The following is a 21,701-nucleotide window of genomic DNA, read 5'->3' on the forward strand; positions in this document are numbered from 1 at the left end:
TAATTTTTTCTCCGTTCCATTAGGATTTTATGTTTGTTTTTTTCTCAAAGAATAAGAAAAGCCAAAGAAGTAGGGTCTAAGTTAAATGTAAGAGTCTAAAGTCTTATACTCATAATTAATAATGTGGGGAAAATTAAAAGTTGGCATTTATTATATTCGCTTTTATTTAATTGATTTGTTTACATTTGCTTTTTGAGCACTATTTATAAGTGAGTAGAATCTCGTATACAACTTCTTAATAATTCATCTGTTCCATTAAGTTTCTTACATTTGTTTTTAGCATAAAGGATGAGAAAAAAAAGTGGGGTATTCATATGTTTGGTTACCAATAACCCTTATGTTACCCCGTGACTTTTGCATTACTAGAATTCAAGGCTGGGCGTTACCCGGGTCATACCAGAGTAATGTGAAATAAGTATAATCTCATCTTAGAGTAGTTTATTTATCCACATGGGGTCATACATTCATACCACATGAGTGATTTCGAAATATTTTTTTTTTTTGGTGAAATGTAAGTTTCCATTAAGCACAAACAAATGTTATTACAACCTACCATTTTACAAACTATCAATTTTAAATAGGGACACACCCCTATTTACATAAGTCAATGCTCTCTACCCAAGTTCTAGTACATTGATCCAACTGATTTCTGAGCACACTAATACATAATTTTGCACTATTCCTAGCCTGATGGAAAGCAACAGCCGGCCTGGGTAAGCTATACTCCACGCGAACCCTGTTCCTCATCATCCAAATTTGGTAGTAGCAGGCCATGAAAGCACACATCGCAATCCCCTTCCTAGTTTTTGTCCATTTTTGTTGCCAAACCCACTGCAAGAGATTAGCAGATGGGAGAGACATCTGACAAAGAACAGCCATCTCCTACAAAATACATCTACTATAGACACGTTGCTCAAATAGATGCACATGTGTCTCAGTAGCATTTCCACATAGCAAACAAAGATCATCAAGACAGATGCCAAGCATAAACAGCTTACTTTTAACCTGCAGAGCGTTTCTAATCATCATCCAACAAATAAATCTGTGTTTAAGAATACACCAATGATTCCAAATTGCTTTGTGCCACACTACAGGTTGATGCTTAACTCGTAACATCTCATACCCACTCTTCAAAGTGTACCCCTTAATATCCAACATCCCCTGCCCCTGAACATAGACCTGGCTCAGCTTGTCTCTAACCCTACAGATAGTTTTCCACCCCCAGCTCAAGTCTCCACTGGGTTTATACTCAGGCCAAGCATGTCCTTTCAGATAAATCTGGCTAATCCATTTAACCCACAGCTTATCAGGGTTAAAATAGATCCACCACACTAGCTTACCAATAACAGCAGTATTCCAAACAAAATTGTCCCTAATACCAAGTCCACCTTCATTATTTGGTGAACAAATTTTCTCCCAACTGATGGGAGGAACTCTGATATGATCAATTGTCCCATCTCATAAAAAATTTCTGCAAATGGAGTTCAGTCTACTCAAGACTCCTTTAGGAATGATAAAGATATTCATCCAGTAAGAGTATGAAGAAGTGAGGACTTAATTAACAAGAACCAACCTACTAGAATAAGAAAGATGCCTCGTACCAAAGCTAGTAATTCTATTAGTAAGTTTTTCAATCAACACCTGACACTGAACTCTTGTCATTCTGCCAGCAGTAATAGGGATTCCCAAATATTTAAAAAGGAAGCTTCCCTTCCTGAAACCCTGCTATCTGCAAAATATCAGACTTAACTCCCCCGGGCACTCCATTAAAATAGGCATTAGTTTTGGAGGGGCTCATCTGCAACCCAGAAACCCTAGAGAGAAAGTGGCAAAGGCTCTCAACAGAACCATAATAGACCTAATATCACCCTTACTAAACAAAAGTAAATCATCAGCAAACGTTAAATGTGAAAGCTTAAGTTTACTGCATAGAGGGTGATACCTGAATCCCATATTTTCAGTGACATAGGACAAAACTCTACTCAGATATTCCATAGAGATAGTAAAAAGAAGAGGAGACAGGGGATCACCTTGTCTTAACCCCTTCTTACCCTTGAAAAAGCCAAAAATATTACCATTAAGAACCAAGGAATAACTGGCAGTCCTAACACACTCCATAACCAAGGCAACAAAGGCCTCAGGAAAGTCCAAGGCAACCATCATCCCTTCTAAGAATTCTCAGTTGACTGAATCATAGGCTTTCTTCAGATCAACCTTCATGAGAAACCTAGAAGAAACTGACTTCCTATTATACAATCTCACTATATCTTGGCAAATAAGAATATTTTCTACAATACTCCTACCTTTGATGAATTCCCCTTGATTATCACTAATCACTTCAGGCAACACCTCAGCAAGTCGATTACAAAGAAGCTTAGAGATGCATTTATATACAACATTGCAACAAGAAATAGGTCTAAATTGAGTCACATTTTGAGGCATTGCACATTTAGGAATGAGTGTGATGAGGGTATGATTCAGTTGCTTAAGCAACTTACCAGAGTGAAAAAAGTCTTTGATGGCCTTACAAACAGACACCCCCCCCAACATCCCAAGTGACACGTCTGTCACGTACCTGTCAAAAATACCAACTGGCTCTAACTAATATAGCTAGGGAAGTCGGGTCGAATCCACAGAGAGGTAGGAAATTGTCAGCTAAATCTAAGTTCGTCAAGGTAACCAAATTGGGGGGGTTTTTAAATGTGATATTCTAAACTAATAGGAATAAGGAAGAGAAAAAAAGAGAAGGGAATTAAGCAGATAAAGAGAAACAGCTAAGACAGACGGTTCACCATAATCATTCAGTCAAGTAATCTAGGTCTCAGGTCAATGCAAGTACGGTCTAAGGAGCAGTGAATATCTCCTTTCGGTCTCAATTCGCCCTAAAGCGTAAATAGCTTAGCTTTCGCCCTCACTACAATACCATATTGTTCGCTACTAGTCTCGCCTTTTCCAACCTTTCGGTCCAGGTTAAGGATCACTAAGATATAAATGTCTAATCGCGTCGACTCAATTAGACAGATACAGATAATTGCGGCATTTAAACAACAAAGATCATACCAACATTAACCCAATAAATCGATTACTATTCCCTCATAATTATGGATCCCCTATAGTCTTAGCAGAAGAAAATTAGCTACTCATTATCATCGAATTAACAATAACAACAAATAAATAATTGAAACTAAACATAATGATAAAACTAATAAGGATTGAATTAAAGTAATTATGATAACAATAAAAGGGAAGAAGGAACTAAGGCAATGATTGAGAATTAAGAGATTAAAGTAGAATAATAATACCAATCGTATCCAAATCTGAGTAGTAAAGTATAAAGGAAGAGCAAAATCCAATCAACAGTAGCAAGGTATAGAGTAAAAAATGGACGAACGAAGAGAAGAGAGAGGTAACGTAGTCCCTCTATTCTCTCTTATACGAAAAATCCATCCTAAAACCTAATCTATGGACTAATTACAAAAGCCCACAAGATAATTAGGCGAAAAAAGTCTTTAGAAGGGCAAACCGCTCGATCGAGTAGAAATAAACTACTCGATCGAGTAAACTGACGCCAAATCACTCGATCGAGTGGAAATAAACCACTCGATCGAGCACTCCTTGCTTTGTCTCCTCTTGTGTAAACTCGAGATGGTCGATCGAGCATCCTTAGGTATATAAAGCATTCGATCGAGCATAAAATCTACTCGATCGAGCTGTTTGAGCACGTTAGACCTTGAAACACTTCTCGAATCCAGATCACGCGTCTTCCAAGCGTTAGATTTCCAAACTCCGGCTCCTCATTCCCCATAAATGCATGCAAATGGGACGGATTAAGGCTCGGTTTAGCTCCTCTTTGGTCAATTCCTGCAAATTACATAAAACGAACCAAAGTAGAATATACGGGGGTATTTGCAGCTAGATGCTACATAAAAAGTACAGAAATGCGTGTAAAAATGAGGTAAAAACCTTATATAAAATACACGCATCAAATCTCCCCAAACCAAACCTTTGCTTGTCCCCAAGCAAATATGAATGCAACTAAGAATAAACAATGGAACGGGACCACGCATCAGCTACAAATCACCCACTAAAACCAATTTAATGCAACAGCTGACAGAGTGGCAAAAGAAAAGTGCAAACGAGTTAAATCAATGTTTCAAACTTACTGAACCGTCGACCCTGCAAGACTCAAAAGATATCGGACTCTCACGGGTCTCTCGTCACTCAAAATTAGGCACAGGGTGAGTATATATGTGAATGATAGGAAGAAGTAAAGACACTCAACTAACTCGATCTATAAGAACATGCATGCAGTTAACATGAATAAAGTCTCTACAACCGTGCATATGCATTCCAACCATACTAGTGACCAAGACACATGCCGAGGACTTACATTTGGGTAAGTGAGGTAATGGGTAATAAGGGGCTAAGATGAATTTGGATATGTGGAGTTAATAGCCAGGCTAGCAACAACGGATCCAAACATAAACTGCATCCCAACTTCGTACTCAATATAACAAGATGAAACGGTGCAAAAACTATGCACTAAACTCTCAAAACACCAAAAACTCGTCAACTCCCCAAAAGATATAAGTAAGGCATGGGAGCGACAATTATTCATACAATTTCTCGTTCTTTTCATTTGACTTATTCCTTTCCTTATTTTTTTTTCTTTTCGTTTTTTTTCGTTTCTTTTTTTTTTCTTTTTTTTTTCATCAATTCTTTTCTTTCATCCCCTTCAATTCTTCCACCATCTTCTGAAATCAGATAAAATAACCATACTGCAATAAAGCATTCCAACAACTACTCGTCACTAGCTCGGCTAGGGTAGGAAGTATTATAGAAAGTAGTTAATAGGACAAAAAGGCAATTTGGCTATGTGAGGCTCATGGGTAGAATGAAATAAAGGGAACTGCCTCTCCTAACATGTGTCACCATCCACAGACCGAATGCATACAAGTATTAAGAAGACTAGACTCATGCTTATGCAAATTCATGTTACATGCCTTAAAGAGAGTACTGATACCCGTCGTTGTGAGTACCAAAGATAAAATTTATAAACTCCTATTAAGACTAACCTAGGCTAGTGGTAACAGGGTCGATCCACAAGGAGGCAGTTGTAAATTCTAGTTGTTCTATGATCAGTCTAAGGTAACTATTATGGGGGTTGAATTGAGTTGGTCTAAGTCTAAAGCAAACAAAGATAATAAACTAAAAATACGATTTAAACAGATAAAAGAAAGGTACTAGGATATTCGGGTCATTACGACTTCGCGCAGGCAAACTAGGTCGGTCTGAAATAAACACAAGTAAGGCGGGAAATAAGAGGTCCTCTCGGTCCACTCCTAACAATTAGCATCTCTCGATCTCGCTAAAGGTCCCTAATGTCACTAATACTAACTTTCGTCTGAAAACTAATGGCCTAAACTATACCTATCTTTCGATCTTAGCACAGTTTAGTCGAATTAATTGACGGTCAAGCAACCTACCCTACCTTTCGGTCTAATGGGTCAGATCACAAAAAGAGGTATCTAATTGGTCGCATGCATTCGATTCGTTAAATACAAGATTAAATTCAATCAAAACGAAAGGTAACCTTACAAGGTCGGTCGATCGACCAACTATGTCGATCGATCGACCGACACGCTGGTTCATCCGTGTCTAACCTATTGCCGCCTAGCCATAAATCGCCTACATCCTAGCACAAGCTATTTAGCTACTCATGACGAAGGTAAAAACAACAATAAGACTAATGACAATTATGGAATTCATGTTTGATGTAAATAACAATAATAATGAAACGATAATTGGCTTGGGAATGCTAACTATCAATTCTATACTAATAATAAAAGCAATAAATAATAAACCGAATACCAGGGAAGAGATACCGAAATTCAAGAGGAAAGATTAAGAACGAAAGAGCAGAAATTCCAATGCAAAAGTCGATATATCAAACCCTAATTACTCGGAAAATAATCTAAAACTATTGTGATCTCAAACTTAATGTATTCTCCGATAAAAACTAGGTACTTATTCGACATGCTGCAGTTACGTTATATAGGAACTAACGCAACAACTTATTCCAAAACCTAAAACTCCACGGGCTTTCTAAATCTCGCCGGAATCGAAGTCCGTCGATCGATCAAGAGGCTGGTCGATCGATCAATGTCGAAAGAACAAATGAGCTTCGGGAACCGAGCCTTGGTCGATCGATGAATAAGCTGGTGGTCGGTCGATCGCTAAGCTAAACGCTGACTTCTTTTTAACTCGTGGACTTGTCTTTCGGGCCTTGGATCGCGCACCAAGCTTGTTCCTTAAGCAGTTCCTTAACGTCATTTGCAATGCAGCTTACTCGGGGACGGATTCGGCTTGATTTCCCGCTAAATTCTCCACATTTCTGCAATAAAGTACAAAAGTACGAAAGTAGAGGAAAGTAGAGAAATATGGGCATATATGGCACAATTGAGCTCTGAAATGCGTGTAAAAAGAGATGTAAAACATCATATAAATGGCACGCATCAAATCTCCCCAAACCAAACCTTGCTTGTCCCCAAGCAAGAACTAGACTCGATCTAATGACCTAATGGAACGAGTTCAAACTCAGAGCGAAATGCAAACTGTAAGGCCTAAACCAATTTAATGCACAACCAACAATCAACTAGTAATGTGAATCATGCAAACGAATTATAAGGTCGTCAAAAACTGCTGAACCATCAACCGTACAGACTTATCAAATTGGACTCTCGCGGGTCGCTCAAATCACTCAATCAAGCACAGGTGATATATTTGTAAGATAGAAAGAATTAATTTTGTAGTGACTCTCACCTAACTACGACCTATGAAAACATGCCAGCAATAAATTATGAAGACGACCTCTATGACCGTACATACGCATTCCAACCAAACAGATGACCATTGACACATGCCGAGGTGTAATTATGGAAATGTGAGGTATGGGTAAGAAGAGGCAAAACATTTTATGGTAAAGTGGAGGTACAGGTGATCAAGCTAGTACCAAAACGGAACCAAAGGACAACATCCAACTTCTTTCTCATAATCAAACGAAACGGTGCTATAGCAAGCACAAAACTCACAATCTCCAAACTATCAAATCAATAAAACTCCCCATAGGATATAAATAAATCATGGGAGCAAAAATCGCCAAAGGCTAAGGATTAAATCATGCGAATTGATTTTTTCTTTCTTTCACGAATCTCGGTCGATCGACTAAAGGTGGCGATCGATCGATCGCTTACACAATCTGAGAACCTCTTTTTTCTTCTTTTTCGAATCTTTTTTCATTTTTTTTCTTTTTTCTTTCCTCCTTTATTTCATTCTCCCAACGATATCTCAAACATGAGCATGTACCACCAAAAATTGAGTAACAATCCCAAGAACACAGACTACTAGCTTGACAAAGGACAGGCTAAATGTAGGATGTAGAAAATAGGACAAAAAGGATATTTTTGGCATAGTGAAGCTTATGGGTAAAATGAGAAAAGGAAACCTCTACCACATGTGTCAACTAACCACAAACCGAATGCATACAGGTATTAAGTAGATCAAATTCATAATCATGCAAATTAAGGAAACATGTCTCATAAGGAGTACTACTCACATTCCTAGATGAACTGGTCATGAATGACACCAGTTATAAGCTCTAAAAACTCAGAATATATGATGTAGCTTGCCAATTATTAAAGTCAAGTCTCAGGCTCAGCAAATAATTTAACGAAAACTCGTAGATATGCACTAACGATTCTACTAATAACATGTAAGTCAAGCAAGGCTCAGGCAAAACAGATGCAAATGCTAAATCATCATAGAAATACTACCGTTCCGACTCGACCTATATGCTAAAATAAACGTGCATTTTATGGAATTTTTTTGAAATTTTTCAATTTTGTTTTTTTTGATTTTTGTATATATGTGAAATGAACAATGCAAAACAGAGTGTAAACGTGAATGCAAGCAAATGATATGCGACGCAAAACCCTTCCCCAAACCAAATCGCACAATGTCCCCATTGTGCAAAATCATGTAATGAAGAAAAATGGAAAACGGGAGTTTGCGAGAAAAAGGGAAATAAAAACATAATGACATAAAGGGATAACTTGGGAACTCACAAGACTCTAAGCGCAGCAAAGGAAACCTCCCCAAACCAGCGTGAGCTAGGAGGTTTCAGTAGCCAGCAGTGCTACCGACAAGAGTGCCTGAAAAATAATCAAAACCACGCATAAGACGGAAGAAAGCAATTTTGGAACGTAAAAATTGTGCATAAATGAGACAAAAGAAGAAATAGACAATTCGACGGAAAATAAAGTGGAGTAGAAAACTCCCTTAAGTCCGCATATCGACCAAACACAAAGCAGGGGGAGAGGTCGTGAAAGAATGTATCGGCAAGCAGCGATCGATCGACCTAAAGGGACAGTCGATCGACCAGATGGTCGTGAACAGTAGCTCCTGTAACCCGCAACCCAGTCGATCGACCACTGAAACCAGTCGATCGACTGAAAACACTGCTGCAGTGTCTTATTTCTTCGTAATTGCTCAATGATTGAGCTAATGAGCTCTAAATACCTGCAAATGCACAATAGTACGCGCCCAAAATTGCGCAAAACCCAGAAAAAGTCTAAAATGCATAAAAAAAATCTAAGCAAACAAAATAAAAGCGAAGTTTTCGCGCACCCAAAAGCAATAAAAAAAAATAGTTCGAAAGCAATAAAATGAAGTTTATAACGAAAATTGATCAACTAATAGTTGATCAAAAAGGACCATGGTATGGCCCACTTCGTCGGCTTCTGGCTACTAGAGGTAGCCTCAATGGTGCTCATATTATCAGTTGCACCCTTCTTAGCTTCAACGGTCGGAGAGCTCAATGAATCAGCTTTGTCATCTCCCCAATCAAGGACTTCCTCGGAATCGTCGGACTCCAAATCTGCCCATTTCACCTTTGACGGTCCTGCCATGGTTGAGGATGCTGTCGAGAAAGATGAGCCAGAAACAAGCCAAGAGAAAGCTTCAATGAACAATTCAAAGAAAAAGACGTCACAGAAAATCGGTCGATCGATCGACATACCCATCGATCGATCGAAACACGGGTTCCGGGAGCTTCGAATCGGGCACACCAATCGATCGATCGTAGGAGGGTGGTCGATCGACCACAATCATCACGATCTTTGAAGAATCTCGTCCTTTAATGCCAAATAATCTCCCCGGCAACGGCGCCAAAATTTGATACCCGTCGTTGTGAGTACCAAAGATAAAATTTATAAACTCCTATTAAGACTAACCTAGGCTAGTGGTAACAGTGGTCGATCCACAAGGAGGCGCTTGTAAATTCTAGTTGTTCTATGATCAGTCTAAGGTAACTATTATGGGGGTTGAATTGAGTTGGTCTAAGTCTAAAGCAAACAAAGATAATAAACTAAAAATACGATTTAAACAGATAAAAGAAAGGTACTAGGATATTCGGGTCATTACGACCCGGCAAACTAGGTCGGTCTGAAATAAACACAAGTAAGGCGGGAAATAAGAGGTCCTCTCGGTCCACTCCTAACAATTAGCATCTCTCGATCTCGCTAAAGGTCCCTAATGTCACTAATACTAACTTTCGTTCTGAAAAGCGACTAATGGTCTAAACTATACCTATCTTTCGATCTTAGCACTGTTTAGTCGAATTAATTGACGGTCAAGCAACCTACCCTACCTTTCGGTCTAATGGGTCATCACAAAGAGGTATCTAACTGGTCGCATGCATTCGATTCGTTAAATACAAGATTAAATTCAATCAAAACGAAAGGTAACCTTACAAGGTCGATCGATCGACCAACTATGTCAGTCGATCGACTGACACGCGGGTTCAGTCCGTGTCTAACCTATTGCCGCCTAGCCATAAATCGCCTACATCCTAGCACAAGCTATTTAGCTACTCATGACGAAGGTAAAAACAACAATAAGACTAATGACAATTATGGAATTCATGTTTGATGTAAATAACAATAATAATGAAACGATAATTGGCTTGGGAATGCTAACTATCAATTCTATACTAATAATAAAAGCAATAAATAATAAACCGAATACCGTAGCGGAAGAGATACCGAAATTCAAGAGGAAAGATTAAGAACGAAAGAGCGAAAATTCCAATGCAAAAGTCGATATATCAAACCCTAATTACTCGGAAAATAATCTAAAACTATTGTGATCTCAAACTTAATGTATTCTCCGATAAAAACTAGGTACTTATTCGACATGCTGCTGTTACGTTATATAGGAACTAACGCAACAACTTATTCCAAAACCTAAAACTCCACGGGCTTTCTAAATCTCGTCTGGAATCGAAGTCTGGTCGATCGACTGAAGAGGCTGGTCGATCGATCAATGTCGCAAAAACAAGTAGCTTCGGGAACCGAGCCTTGGTCGATCGATCAATAAGCTGGTCGGTCGACCGCTAAGCTAAACTTGACTTCTTTTAACTCGTGGACTTGTCTTTCGGGCCTTGGATCGCGCACCAAGCTTGTTCCTTAAGCGGTTCCTTAACGTCATTTGCAATGCAGCTTACTCGGGGACGGATTCGAAGCTTGATTTCCGCTAAATTCTCCACATTTCTGCAATAAAGTACAAAAGTACGAAAGTAGAGGAAAGTAGAGAAATATGGGCATATATGGCACAATTGAGCTCTGAAATGCGTGTAAAAAGAGATGTAAAACATCATATAAATGGCACGCATCAAGTACTACTCACATCCTAAATGAAACCGGTCATGAATGTCACCAGTTTATAAAGCTCTAACCTCAGAATGTAATGTAGCTTGCCGACATAATGAATCAAGTCTATTCGTTCAGATAAGAAGGAAACAAAAACTCGTAGATTATGCACATAATCACGCCACTAAATGTCAAGAATATGCAAGGCTCAAGTAAGGGTTCAAAGCAGCGTCAATGTTCAAACGTTCCGACTCAAATTAAACGTGATTTTTTTTTTTTGAATTTTATGACTTTTTTGAATTAATTCAAACAACAATGCATGTGAAAATAATTAAACGTGCAAGCGAAAATGCAAGAAAACATGCAGACAGACATAGATATGGATGCATACCTCCCCAAACCAAACCGTACAATGCCCTCATTGTACCAAAAATAGGGAAAGAAATGCAAACTGAAAAGAAAAGGAGAAGTGGAGTCGGAAAACTTACAAAACATCATATAGAGGGACCTCCCCAAACCGACCATGAACATGGGAGGTCAAAGAAAGTCAAGCAGTAGCTCAATAGACGTAAAACAGCCGCTGGAAAACGAAACTGCTCGATTGAGCAACTTGTAACAGCTCAATCGAGTAAACTGGCAAATGGAAGGACTCGATCGAGTAGAAAACCAGTCGATCGAGTAGATGCATTTTATGCTTTGGTCGATCGAGTAAGAATATCACTCGATCGAGTGAAGACTACCCCAAAAAGTGCTCGATCGAGTAAAAAACCACTCGATCGGGTACTTAGACCTGCAAAACACGCATTTCGAAGCAAGAGAAGCATAAAGAGTTCGTAAAGCAGCGTCTAAAGTTCGACAAAAAGCTAAAAGGAAATAAAAAGTTCAACAAAAGTACAATAAAACAGTCCGGGCTGCCTCCCGGAGAGCGCTGGTTTATGAGGTCCCGCACGACCTTTCTGGCATCAAATAACTGGCGCGTCAAGCGTGTCGAAATACAAGACTTCAACACGATTTTCCGTTTCATTCGCCTCGTGGTAATGCTTCACATATTGGCCATTCACCTTGAACCTATGACCTTCGGAATCTTCGAGCTCCACGGATCCAAATTTGGTAACAGCCGTCACCGTATAAGGACCACTCCACCTGGACTTCAGCTTGCCAGGGAATAATCTCAATCGGGCATTGAAAATCAGCACCTTTTGCCCAACATGAAACTCACGAGGTAGAATCCTCTTGTCATGCCATCTCTTCGTCTTTTCTTTGTAAATGCGCGAGCTATCATAGGCATTAAGCCTAAACTCTTCCAACTCATCTAGCTACAAAAGACGATTCTGACCACACAACTTAGGATCATAGTTAAGCTCACGAATTGCCCACCAAGCCTTACATTCCAATTCAACAGGTAAGTGACACGATTTTCCATAAACTAGCCTATAAGGTGATGCACCAATTGGTGTCTTAAAGGCAGTTCTGTAAGCCCATAATGTGTCATCTAACTTAAGACTCCAGTCCTTCCGTGATTTAGAAACTACCTTAGACAAGATCTCTTTCAACTCGCGATTAGAGACCTCAACCTGACCACTAGTTTGGGGATGATACCCCAAACCACGCCGGTGTTGGACACCAACTTTAGACAGAATAGAAGTGAGTTTCTTTTCTTTAAAATGCATTCCCCCATCACTAATGACGACCCTAGGGACACCAAATCGGGGGAATATGATCTATTTAAACATCTTTATCACGGTCTTAGCATCACAATGGGGTGAGGCAATTGCCTTTACCCATTTTGACACATAGTCTACAGCCACTAAGATATACCTGTTACCTTTACTGGATGGGAACGGTCCTTGGAAATCAATGCCCCAGACATTGAAAACCTCAACCTCTAAAATGCCGTTTTGTGGCATCTCATGTCTCTTTGAAATGTTCCCTGATCGTTGGCAAGCATCACAAGCTGAAACAAAAGACTTAGCGTCGGCAAAAACAAAGAAGGCCAAGAAAAAACCAGATGAAGTACCTTAGCCACGGTGCGCGATGGACCGTGGTGACCACCATATGAAGAGGAGTGACAGCCCTCCAGGGCTACTTTGGTCTCCCACTGCGAATACACCGTCTGTAGAGACCGTCACACATTCCTTAAACAAGTAAGGATCGGCCCGAATACGCTTAGCGTTGTACGTAAAACGCTTCCTCTGGGATGAGAAAGGTCGGTGGCGACTTGCCACTGACAATGAAGTTAGCTATATCTGCATACCAAGGTTCTTGGTTAACAATAGACGATATAACAGCAATTAAAGTATCCTCAGGGAAAGAATCATCAATAGGTAGAGAATCTTCCCCTTCTTGTCGCATCAGTCGCGACAAGTGATCAGCTACGACGTTCTCAGCTCCTTTCTTGTCCTTAATCTGCAAATCAAACTCCTGAAGGAGGAGTATCCATCTCAATAGCCGTGGTTTAGCCTCCTTCTTAGCAAGGAGATGCCTCAAAGCTGCATGGTCAGTAAAAACAGTAACTTCTGACCCAACTAAATAAGTACGAAACTTCTCTAAGGCATAAACTACAGCTAGCAGCTCTTTCTCAGTGGTAGTGTACTTCACTTGAGCCTCATCCAGAGTTCGGCTCGCATAGTAGATTGCATTCAAAACTTTGTCTTTCCTTTGGTCTAGCACCGCTCCTAGTGCATAGTCACTCGCATCACACATAATCTCAAACGACAAGTCCCAGTCGGGAGGCTGTATGATCGGCGCAGAGACTAAAGCCTGCTTTAACCTGTTAAAAGCAGAAAGACAATCATCAGTAAACACAAAATGGGCATCCTTAAGTAGCAACTGTGTAAGTGGTTTAGCAATTTTTGAGAAGTCCTTGATAAACCGGCGATAAAAGCCAGCGTGACCAAGGAAACTCCTCACCCCCTTAACATTAACAGGAGGTGGTAATTGCTGAATTACTTCCACCTTTGCTTTATCAACCTCTATTCCCCTATCAGAAACTAAGTGCCCTAAAACAACTCCCTCGTTAACCATAAAGTGGCACTTCTTCCAGTTCAGCACAAGGTTAACCTCAATACAGCGCTGCAACACTTTCTCAAGGTTAGACAGGCAGTTAGAAAAATTACTTCCATATACACTGAAATCGTCCATAAAAACTTCCATAATGGACTCAATATACTCTGAAAATATCCCCATCATGCACCTTTGAAAGGTGGCAGGGGCATTACACAAACCAAAAGGCATCCTGCGATAAGCAAAAACGCCCAGAGGACAAGTAAATGTAGTCTTAGCCTGATCGTCTAGGTGGATAGGGATCTAAAAGAACCCTGAATACCCGTCTAAATAGCAGAAAAATTTATGAGAAGCTAACCTTTCTACCATTTGATCAATAAAAGGAAGGGGAAAGTGATCTTTCTTGGTGGCGGCATTAAGCTGTCTGTAATCTATGCACATCCGCCAACCAGTCACTACTCGAGTAGGTATTAATTCATTCTTCTCATTCTTAACAACAGTTGTCCCTCCTTTCTTCGGGACCACCTGTACTGGACTCACCCATTTAGAATTACCAACAGAATAAATAATACCTGCATCTAGCAGCTTCATTACCTCAGCCATCACAACATCCTGCATCTTCTTCGTTCAAATTTCACCACCACATGACCGTCTCGCAAGGTTTGTGATCTTCCTCCAGCTCTATCCTGTGCATACAAACATCGGGACTAATCCCCTTGATATCGTCCAGTGAGTAACCCATTGCTTTCTTGTTTCTCTTAAGTACAGCTAACAAAGAAGTCAGCTGATCGTTATCAAGCTTAGCACTAACAATGACTGGAAATTGCTCAGTATCATCTAAGAAGACATATTTAAGATGAGAAGGGAGAGGCTTACGTTCCGGTACCTTTACCTCAATGAAGCAAAGAGTGCTGATCATTTGTTCCACTTGCTCTCCCTCATGCTCATCTAAATCATCAACAAGCAAATCCAACGCAGCGTCATCGTCGTCTGGGTTATCTGCACACTCATCAAAAAGCATAAGAGCTTCTAGTGGGTCCTTCATAAAAGAACCCGACCAGAAGTCATAGATAGACTCGTCAATAATGTCAACCGAATACCAAGTATCCTCTATCATTGGCCGAGCCAAAGTGCTAGACAGATCAAGGTGATCGCGTCATCCCCTCACGCAAGAGTCAAACGCCCTTGTTTGACATCAATAACGGCCCCAGCTGTACAAAGGAATGGTCTTCCTAAGATAATTTGGGTCCGGGTGTCCTCAGCTATATCTAAAACAATGAAATCAACTGGGATAAAGAGCTTGCCTATTTTCACAGGCACGTCCTCTAAGACACCTAAGGGCTTCCTAACAGATCTATCAGCCATCTGTAGGGTAATATTGGTCACTTTAAAATGACTCATGTTCAGTTTCTTGCAGACAGGAAGAGGCATGACGCTAACACTGGCCCCTAAGTCACAAAGAGCCTGATCAATGACCAAGTTACCTATAATACAGGTAATAGAAAAGCTGCCCGGGTCTTTCATTTTAGGTGGACCCTTATTCAAAAGCAAATTACTAGACTCTTCCATAAATGAAATCGTCTCAAACTCGCTTAAATTTCTCTTACGCGTCACAATATCTTTCATAAACTTAGCGTAAGTAGGTACCTGAGTAACAAGTTCGGAAAAAGGGACGGTTACCTGGAGGTTCTTCACGATGTCCACAAACTTACCGTACTGTTGCTCGATCTTTGCGTCCTTCAGACGACCTGGGAAGGGCACTCTGGTAGCAATGAGTGGACCCACAACTTTTTCTTTACCTTTATCAATGCGTGACACCTCCGCAGCAGGGGAAGATGACACGGTAGCGGAATTAGACAGTAAAATAGGATCACCGCCACCTCTAGTACTCGATCGAGTACTTTTACCACTCGATCGACCATTCTCTTCTTCTGTTTCACTCGATCGACCAGTTTTATCATTCGATCGAGTGATTTCTTGAAAAACTTACTCGATCGAGTAAGAATATCACTCGATCGACCAACATCAAATTGTGCACTACTCGATCGACCAAGATTTTTCACTCGATCGAGTGATAGGATGAATTAATTCACTCGATCGAGTAGATGAATCACTCGATCGAGTGTCTTCAAAGACACGCAGCAAGCATTTCGGCTAAAAACTCATCCAAATCATCCTCCGGGGTATCTTGACTTTCAAAACCCCGTCTTAAAATACTTTTGGCCCTTCATAAGTAAAGCCAGCTTGGAAATTCGTTGCACTAACTGAATTGCATGTCGGTAGAAGCTCGGCTTGGTCCTTCGCGAGTGTTAACTGCGCGACTTGTTCCCTCAATTCTGCTATGACCGTTTCTTTCCTATTGCACTTCTCATCACACTGTTGTGATACGCTCATCACAAAGGATTTTAATTCAGCAATTTCTTCATTTGCAGAAGGAGAAACCGGCTGCGGCACTGGCGTAGAAGGGGTAGTGTGGACAGCGGGCCGCCCACGGGGGCGCTTGGTGAGGAGCGAAAACAAGCGTTTGCATTTTGTATGGAGTCGCCACCAATTTTTATGGGAAATTGGAACCGTTCGAATACCTCGTGTCATGTCAAGACACAAAGTAGTGACATGAACACTAAGCAATCGTTACCTTTAGCATTCTATGTCTAGAATGACTCTCGTGGATGCCAATGAACACGGGTGCTCACGGAGATCTGGAGTAAGGGGTGAGGGTACGTATTAGGAAGCTCTTTTGATCGAACACCTAATCCCGCCCGCCTCGATAGCGGCCTCTACTAATGATTAGGGAAGTTATTCATACTTGATATATCGTCGGTTGTAATGCATGCAATGCAACATCCATAGATTAATCCTAGCATGTGAGAATTAGACTAAGTCGGTTGACAATTAATTAGCAAACAATTGGGTCGAAGTTGGAATTAATGTTCATTTACATGTGAAAACATACAAACAATAAAATAAATGCAGCAATAATGAATTACAATAATGAAAATTACAATAATTACATCGGAATAGGCGATTTATGTCGAAAATACCTTTAAAACGGATAATTTGATAAAAGAATAAAAGAATAAAAGACGAACAGAAATTAGCGTGAAATTACGGATAATAGTTAATTAATACGTAACCTAATTAATCTAGATCAAGGCAGAAACGGAGTTCAGAGACAGAAATCATCCTGGAACAGGCGCAGCAGGGACTGCGCCCTTTGGAAGAGGCGCGCGATTCTTTGCGTCATTTCAAGGGTGAGTTCTCGGCCGTGTTTAATCGCAAATCGTTAATGTTAATTGGTGATTTTAATAATTAATTAAATTATTTACTCGGATGAAAGTGATTTAATGCATTATTTACATATGATTGAGGTCATAAAAACAGTAAAACATGGATGAGACGGAAATAAGCGGATTAATTATGTGAAGGGTCGATGTTAATGAATGATTAAATAAACTAACTAACTAAACGAATTAAACTAAACATGATGAACGACGGCCGAATTAATGAACAAAACAGTGAAAATATATCAACAATGAATGCCGAAAATCCAATATGAACGAATTGAATCCCTAAAACTCGAATTGAATTTAATGACGGAAACCCGCAAATATTGATTATTTGGGATTTAAGTCGGATTTACGACGATTTAAACATGTTAATGATGATGGTTAATATACATATGAATTATTAAACTATCATGTGAACGAATTAACAGACGAACAAAACAAAAGAAATAAATTTGACACGAATTACAGAGGACGGAGGAAGAAGAAAAGAAGCGAATCTGCATGCGCGGCCCTCACGAAGAGGCGCGGCCAGTGCTGCGCTCCTTCGAAGAGGCGCGGCGGTTGCTGCGTCTTTTCTCGACGCGATCTCTCTACCGGAAATCCGCAAAAGGTTTTAAAGACGGTTTTTAGAAATCGGTTTTAACGGTGTATTCGACATAAACCTTACAATTGTTGTACAATAAATAAAATACAATAAATAAAAGGAAATTATAAATACACCCTCAGACTTACATGTTGACGGAACGAGAAGAACTAAGAAGATCGATTAGTGATGCTCGACGCGAATGCAAGGAAAGAGTGCCCTCGAAAGAGGAAAACGATTAAACAAGTTGATTAATTAGATTGATTGAGTGTAGTGGTCAAATTGGTCGGTCATGCAACGGAGAGGCTGGTACCCGGAAAGATCCGAGCTTACGTGGTCGGAAGTCCAAGCACGTAGGCGCCAATTAGTAAGAACGAAGTCTAGAATGCAAAGGGAGAAGAGAAGGGCGGACACTCGCGTGAGAAATATGAGGAACGAAGGCTCCTATTTATACTAATCACGTGAAGAAATAGGGTTTCGGAGACTCTTTGGAAGTGAATCTCGGAAAGATATGAAAAAGATACGTAAACCATGCAAAGAAGGGCCTGGGAAGAGGCGCAGCAGCCACTGCGTCTCTTGGAAGAGGCGCAGACTGCTTTGCGTCTATTCCCGTGAGGTTTCCTCCTGCTTTAAGAAAGATTTCCGCGTTTAAGTTATGGTAGGACGGAAATAATTCGATTATCTTTTGAATATTACGAGATATTATTTGCCAAAAGATAAAATTTGAGAAATATGGAATAGAAATATCCGGAACATTCCAAACATTCGACTCGGGATTTAACAATTTATCGAAAAATGGAGACGGTTTTTGACCCGGACTCCAAATGTACTCTAATTATTGCCAAAACGACCGTATCGGCACGTAGATGACATTTAAGAGGTTGACATTAATATTTGAGCAATCACTTGACGATAATCTTACGAATCGTCACAAATCGTTCCGCGAATCAAACATGCGGCCCAATCATCACCGGGTGGTTTGCGAGGGTGCGAAACGAGGTGTCTCTGAGCCCCCACTTTGACTGAGGCTTGGACAAGGCGAAAGTCAAAGTATAGCCATCAGGTCAATCGACGATTACAACCTGACGACTATGGCGACGCGAGGCGGCTCAAGGGGTCTGAACCAAGGACCTGTCGTCGGGAACATTTTAGAGTCTGTCGACTATCGGGGAGGGTCGTTTAAAGTCCATTAGACTACGTAAGGAAGCTCGCCAGCCATAAGAAGAGAACATACCTGATATTTAATCGAACTTCGCGGGGAACAAGAGATATTGAAAACAGCAGGACGTCGGTAGAAACTGCTGGGGATCCGCTTGCGTCGGTCTCAAGCGAACTCTGGCGAAATTTGGAGGTTGAATCTGCTTGCGTCGGTCTCAAGCGGACTCTGGGTTGAGAATATGTCGACGACTAGGAACATCTTGATCGTCGTAGGGGAAACCTTGAGTGAGCAGTACTGCAAAATACTACTGCGCTGGGGATAGACGACCAGGAACATCTTGATCGTCGTAGAAAGAAAGTCTTGAGTGAGCAGTACTGCAAAATACTACTGCGCTGGATAAAAATTGAGCAATACTGCTGCGCGGGATAAAACGATTTTGGACAATACTGCGAAATACTGTCGCGCTGGATAAAACGCGGGCCGGAACGAAAGAAAATCGCCGAAACGGACCAAAATGATAAAATGTCATCGAGGAAGAGGCGCACCAAAGACGGGCCCACGAATAACGAACTCATAACGGATTCTTGAAAATCCACAAGGAGGGAACAAAAGGAAGAGGCGCAGCAAGAGCTGCGTCTCTTGGAAGAGGCGCAGACACTGCTGCGTCTTTTTCCCCAATTCAAAGAATTCTAAAAAAACGCGAAATCAGAAGGTTTATGTTCATTTTATTCGAAACACAATTTTTGCAATTTCTCTCTCAAATCTTCACCATTTCCGCCAAGGTTGGACTCAAAAGCTTGCTTAAAATATGACTAATCGAGGTATGTACTTTAATCTTGCATTAATCTTCCATATTTGTCGAATTTTGAGCCGCGAACATTAGGGTTTTCGACCCTTTTGATCGAAAATTTGGGGCTTTTCCCCCAAATGGATTTGTCTTGCCAAATTGATGTCAGAAATGGATAATAGGTAATGTTAGGAACATAACCATGTATTTACTTTGAATTTTCATCGGGTTTTGAGCCCTTGAGCGAATTTTGAGACGGTTTCACAGCTAGATCGTAAATTGCTTCGAAAATGGCCCTAGGATTGCCCATTTGTGATGAAACTTGATATTTGGGACCCTTGGGTGATGGGTAAACTTTCTACCATCTTGGAATTTTGGTTTGTGACAACTTTTTCAGGACACTTTTCTAGGGCATAACCGCCATTATAGCGAAATGCTGCCGAATTTTCGACTCGAACCCGAGACTAGGCCTTGACTTTGACTTGACCTGACTCAACTCATCACATGAGTGATTGAATTGGTGGGAATATGGCCAAGGATGGCCAGGAATGGGGAATTCCCGGGCCTTGAAGGCTCGAAAATTTCTTAACAAAGGCTTGTCGTCATGGGACGCGGCTTGAATTTGCTTTAATGTTTGTAGGTGACGATGCTTCTACTTCTGGGAGAGATCCCATGGACATAGACGCCGCTGTTGTTGAGGAGGCGCTAGAGCAGGCCTTCACCGCTGCGGTGATGGTCTGCTGACGAGGTTCCCGAGGAGGAGGTCTGAGGAGGAGGAGATTTCGAGACGGGCCCACCTCGGACGAGGGGGTCGTCACCGAGAGGAGCTCCCGCGTGGGCCGAGACACAGAGAGTAGGCACCTTGTGTGGGCTGCAGAGGGTCACTTGTCCTACAGGACGGTGAAGAGCTTGGTAAATAGGAATTCCCTAACTCATTACCTATCCTTTTCTATTTTGTTCAAATTTCTTTCAAATTCATTCAAAACTAAAGATAGCTTTATTTCGAATCATAATAGGAGGCCGGGAACATCCGGTCGTTCTCGGGGTACACGACGGCGATGGAGCATTACGAGCGGGTACATCGGAGGAGGAGAGGGCCATGATCGAGCGTGGAGCGTTTGGTCCTCTGGTTCGTGTCCTGGAGGGATATCGTGAAGAGGAAGTTGCGGGCCAACCTTAGTCCGTCCGCGCTTTCTTGGATCGATTTTGGGATACGACTTCCACGTTTCACCCGCCTTTTGGTGAGGTGGGAGTCACCTTGGAGGATTACGGCATGATTTACGTCCGCCGTGCGGGACCGAGGAGATGGTGTGGCCGGAGACTGGCATGAGGGCGGATTCGGCCGAGGCGAGGAGGTTGATCGGCTGGAACCTGTCGCCGAAGGCTGTTGCGGTGCCGGGTTTGGTACCCAGTACCTATGTTCGAGATTACTTTGCGGGGAAGACCCCGGCATCGGTGGTGATCGATGGGAGGGAGACGGCTCCTCCTCCTTGTACAAAATTCCGGTGAGCGAGAGGGCTCGTCGTGGCTTTGGTGGTTCTTGTCTTCGATTTACCTCGGAGACAAGGGCGAGAGGTCTGTCGACGAAGCTTCTCCCCTTTCTTTCGACCCGAGTTCCCTAGGGCGTTGGGGCCGGGTCATCTGCTTGGTTTTGCGGTCCTCATCCGCTTCATGAGGGCCATGGTTCGTCCGGAGTTGATGGAGAAGGGGACTTCTCCTGGCGCTGTCGGACCACTCTTCTTTGAGGTATGAACCTTCCTTTAGACCAAAGTAAATTCCTTTCTTTTATCAAAGATCGAAAGATCGTCATTGACTATTCTGTTTTGCAGGCGTGGGTGTACTCTTACTTTCCGGGCCTCGCGCCCAAGAGGACGGAGCCGTTGGAGAGGGCCTACCCTGTGGTGAGGGATTGGGTCATGTGTCGGACGAAGAGCAAGCGTTCTTCTCACAATGTCTACCGGCGGGATGTGAACGCTCTTCACCGAGCGCGTGAGTATCCCATTTGTATTCATTCACACCTTCTTATACTTTGTTTTAAATTGATCACGAATGACCTTTGCCCTTATATTGTCGCAAAGGTGCCCGGACCTTGGGCGGAGTATCTTTGGAGCGCCTCCTTTTGTCGCCGAGGTCCTTCGACCTAGGAGCTCGAGTCGGGTTGTTGTTATGGACGTCG

The sequence above is a fragment of the Silene latifolia genome, chromosome 7 (assembly GCF_048544455.1).
Source record: "Silene latifolia isolate original U9 population chromosome 7, ASM4854445v1, whole genome shotgun sequence".
In the NCBI taxonomy this organism is placed as follows: Eukaryota; Viridiplantae; Streptophyta; class Magnoliopsida; order Caryophyllales; family Caryophyllaceae; genus Silene; species Silene latifolia.